We start from the raw sequence: 5187 nt of genomic DNA on the forward strand, positions 1-5187 counted from the left end.
GCCTGGGTGGCGCAGTCGGTTAAGCGTCCGACTTCAGCCAGGTCACGATCTCGCGGTCCATGAGTTCGAGCCCCGCGTCCGGCTCTGGGCTGATGGCTCAGAGCCTGGAGCCTGCTTCCGATTCTGTGTCTCCCTCTCTCTCTGCCCCTCCCCCGTTCATGCTCTGTCTCTCTCTGTCCCAAAAATAAATAAACGTTGAAAAAAAAAAAAATTTAGAAACATTTGAGTCCCTACTAGTGTAGCATCAATGAAGATAAAATAATTCATTGACTGGAAGATGAGGGAGGGAAGATAAGGCAGTCATCACTTTTGTCAGTAGTAAAGGTAACACAAATTCAGTACACATAATATGAATATTCAGAAAAACAAATAAGTAGGCTGTGTAACAGGAAGTGGTGGGGGGGCAATCAGCATAGTGTAAGATTGCTAATAAGAATTAAGTACACTTAACCTAAAAACACACCAAAAACCAAAAACCTTCTTTTGGAACAAAGCCCTCAAAGTTTGCTCTAGTGTCTGTATAGTGAACCGACATTATATTAGCATTGTTTACTTAAAAAGACCCAAAAAGCCAAGAAAAGACATGCAATAGAGGGTGAAATTTTGTCACTTAGATTCTGAACAGGGAAGAATTCTTCAGAGCCAAAGACATTTTTGTTACTCATAAAATGACACCCCTCAGTAATCTACTTAGTCACATGGAAAAATCCCAAGCACAGGATAGACATAAAATGTAAATAAATATATATATATATAATACATGTTTCTGTTATATTATAAACATATATATGTTAATTATATATTAATATAATTACATTAGATATATTATATATTAATTATATTCGTATAATTAATATATTAATATATTATATATTAATGTATTATAATAATATGATATATTATATCTCATATTATAATGAGATAGAAATATAAAAATTTGAATATATTTTAGAACAGTTAAAATAATCTATAAGAAAATTTTTATGAATATCATATCCAGATTGGAGAGAAGTCAGAAGCCAGTGATGAGAAACAGTACAATAACAACATTCATTCTGCTGGGACTGACAGATGACCCTGAGCTGCAAGTTCTGATTTTTATCTTCCTATTTCTCACCTACACACTGAGTGTAAGTGGAAACTTGACAATCATCATACTCACTTTTGTGGATCCTCACCTTAAAACACCCATGTACTTTTCTTAAAAAATTTCTCCTTAGAGATCTCATTCACATCTGCCATTATTCCCAGGTATTTGTATAGCATAGCAACAGGTGACAACATTATTACCTATAAAGCTTGTATCATCCAAGTATTTTTTACTGACCTCTGTGGAGTATCAGAGTTTTTTCTGCTGGCCGCCATGTCCTATGACCATTATGTGGCCATATGCAAACCCTTGCATTATGTGATCATCATGAGCAAGAGGGTCTGCAGGATTCTCATCATCTGTTGTTGAATGGCTGGTTTATGTGTAATAATCCCACCACTTAGCCTGGGTTTAAATCTAAAATTTTGTGACTCTAACATGATTGATCACTTTGCCTGTGATGCATTTCCCTTAGTGAAAATCTCATGTTCAGATACATGGTTCGTGGAATGGACGGTTATAATCTGTGCTGTGCTGACCTTGAATATGACTCTTACTTGTGTAGTTCTGTCATATGCTTACATCATCAAGACAATTTTTAGATTCCCTTCTGTTCAACAAAGGAAAAAGGCCTTTTCGACCTTGTGGTATCTATCACCTATGGCACATGCATTTTCATCTATATGAATCCTACAGCAAAAGAAAAAATGACCATTAATAAAGGAGTTTCACTGCTCATTTCTTCTTTTTCCCCTACATTAAACCCATTTATTTATACCTTGAGAAACAATCAAGGTTAAGAAAGCCTTCAAGGACTCAATCAAAAGAATTGCCTTGCTCTCAACGAAGTAAAAGGAAATATTTTTAAAACATCTCAAAAATAAGAATAAATGTCCACAGACATTTTATTTTGCAAGTCCATAATCGTGTTTTTTAGTAATATATGCTTGAGTCACATTAATTTTCTCAACACTTCTTTAACCTCCCTTCCATTGAGCCCTTCTCATGCCACTTTTGTATTTTCATTTTTCAAACAAATATTTGATAGTTTTGCATATCAATTTCTTAAAAATTATTTTGAAAAGAAAGTAGCTTTATAATATTATTACAATATATAATAAAAATGATTCCTTGGGAAAATATAAGGCAAAATTCTTTGTGACTCTTCAATATACAAAATAAATAATATCCAAACACATGTAAATTTTAGGCAAAATATCTAAACTGGATGAATAATCACATAACTTAAAAAACACGTGAAAAAGAATAATAGCACTTTTAATGCTGAGGAAATAGACCAAACTTCACTATTATGAACACACAGAAATACTGGATACTGGTTTCCATCACCTATGGCAGCTGCATCCTCATAGATATCAAGCCTTCAGTGAAGGAATCAGTGGCCATTAACAAGGGTGTGACAGTGTTCGCTACCTCCATTGCTCCGGTTCTGAACCCTTTTATTTATACGCTGAGGAACAGGCAAATCAAACAAGCCTTCAATAACCCAGTCAAAAGAACTGTGATATTTTCCAGGAAATAAAAGAATGTGAAGCCAAAGAAACACATATAATAAACTTATCAAATTTTCTAGTCAAGTTACCTTGTTCAAAACACTCATCCTGCTCTGCTAACATCTTCCTCACAAATGTCTTTTAAGAGCCTTCCACAAACAGGCATGCTAACAGTTTTTAAAAATCTAAATCCTAGTTTTACCTCCAAATTAGGAAAATCCGAAAACAAAACACAACAAATTAAACAGAAGTGTATCTCCAAACCAGAATATATCAAGAGAAAATTTGTTACATTTTCAGCAAAAGACTAAGTAATGGTTGTCATTGCTTCTTCCAATACAAAACTTTCAAATGATTTATCACTTGATTTCACTTCACAAATATGAATTTGGTAGTTTCTTTAGGTCAGGTACTATGTTAAACACTAAATATAAAGGAGACAACAAACCAGCAAAAATTTACTCCCATGTACCCTCAGGGCCAAACAATTCAAAAGAAAGCAAAATAGTTGACTTGCACTCAAATAAATATTTTTCTGTGAAAGAGTTATAAACCTTACAATTATGGAAAAATATCAAAATACCAAAACAAAAGTTATAAGATTTATAACTATTGTCACTATATCAAACTGATAATAACCAAAACTTTTAAATGTTATATATAAGCTTTTCTCAAAAACTACATGAAGTAAAAGGGAAGATGATAAAAATGGATAACTATTTTGAAGACTTCAAATATTTTCGTATTGCCAAAAAAAAAAAAAAGACTGCCAAATGTAGACACATATATTGAAATGCCAACACAGAATGTCACTAAAATACACAAATCCTTGCCAAAGAAATCAAGGAAATAAAAACAGCTAGATATATAGGATGTTGGAAACTTAGAAAAGTTTCCAAAAGGAATATGAAAAGCTATATATAAGGGTTTTGTATCTTTTATTATATAAAGATATACATTGGAGGAATATAAACTGTTTACATTTCCTCCAGAAAAAGTAGCTCATACAGATCATATTCTGAAACTACTTTCCCCATCCCACTACTCTCCATGCTTTAGGAATTTGAACTGACATTTCCCCTCTGCGTTCATGTCTAAGTCTTTTCCAACCGCTGTTTGAAAACTGCTTTCCTGTCAAAATATATTTTCCTCATTCTTTGTTGGGTCACTCTTTTTTTCCTTCAGTTTTAAATTTAAAAATTAGGTTTCTCAAAAAAGTAAGAATAAAACTACCCTTTGGTCTAGTAATCCCACTTCCAGGTATATACCCCCGAAAAAACTGAAATCAGGATCTCAAAGAGATATCTGCCCTCTTATATTCATTGCAGCCCTAGTCATGATAACCAATATGTAGAAATATATGTCCATCAACCTAAATGTCCATCAGCTGATGATTGCATAAATTAAATGTGGTGTATACAATGGAATATTATCCAACCTTTGAAAAGCAGGAAATTCTGCAACATGCAACAATATGGATGGACCTTGAAGACTCCTTTTAAGTGAAATAAGCCAGACACAGAAAGACAAGTAATCCATGATCCCACTTACATGAAATATCTAAAATAGTCAAATTCATAAAGCCAAAGATTAGAATGGTAGTCACCAGGGACAAAGGGAGAGAAAAATAAGAAATTGTTAATCAACAGGCATCACTTAAATTAAGCAAGAGCATTCATTTGGGATCAAAGAATTCTAATTCAGGATACACAGATTTGGGTAAGTAACCCAAATAGCTTCCTACTAGGGAGTAAAAGTCAGCAGCTTTTTAAGCAAAAGGGAATGCTTGTATACATTATTTGCAAAGAACTTTTTATTGATGCTGGTGGCAAAAAGCTAATCTTGACTGAATATAATTGGTTGCTAAACAAAATCTATTATTGTAGCAAATTGCAGGTATTTGGGCTGAATCCTTGGAATATTTGAGATCTGATCCAGTTTAAAAGCACATAGTTCCACGGGTGAGGACAGGTTCACCTCCTTAATGGCCTCCCAGCTTCATTGTAAAAACAAAAACAAAAACAAAAAACAAAACAAAAACCTTGATATAAGTGACTCCATCTCATTTTGCTTTTCACATTTCCCTCTTTTGTTTAAGATCTTTCTCTGAAAACATCACTAATCAATTATGTATTTGCTTAGGCCCACATCGCTGGATGGACTTATCCCAGGAAGTCATGTCCCATGCTGGGGGGAATTTTTAATCTTTGGCAGATGTTTTAAGGACACTGTCATTAGAATCAGGCCACATTGGGGCGCCTGGGTGGCGCAGTCGGTTAAGCGTCCGACTTCAGCCAGGTCACGATCTCGCGGTCCGTGAGTTCGAGCCCCGCGTCAGGCTCTGGGCTGATGGCTCAGAGCCTGGAGCCTGTTTCTGATTCTGTGTCTCCCTCTCTCTCTGCCCCTCCCCCGTTCATGCTCTGTCTCTCTCTGTCCCCCCCCCCAAAAAAAAAAAAGAATCAGGCCACATTGAAAAACATGAAGGTAGTCAGAAAATGGTTCCTAGACAGTTTCTTCATCTGGGGCTTTATTTAGTAAGCCACTTGGCGTTTCGGGTGAATCAATCCATGGAGTGACCACAAT

General features: G+C 35.0%; 1 pseudogene; it reads left to right on the top strand.

The window, feature by feature from the left end:
• The first annotated feature begins 1025 nt into the window (after positions 1-1025).
• On the top strand, positions 1026-2633 carry LOC115518412 (annotated as a pseudogene).
• Positions 2634-5187: the final 2554 nt, after the last annotated feature.

The sequence above is a fragment of the Lynx canadensis genome, chromosome B4 (genome assembly GCF_007474595.2).
Source record: "Lynx canadensis isolate LIC74 chromosome B4, mLynCan4.pri.v2, whole genome shotgun sequence".
In the NCBI taxonomy this organism is placed as follows: domain Eukaryota; kingdom Metazoa; phylum Chordata; class Mammalia; order Carnivora; family Felidae; genus Lynx; species Lynx canadensis.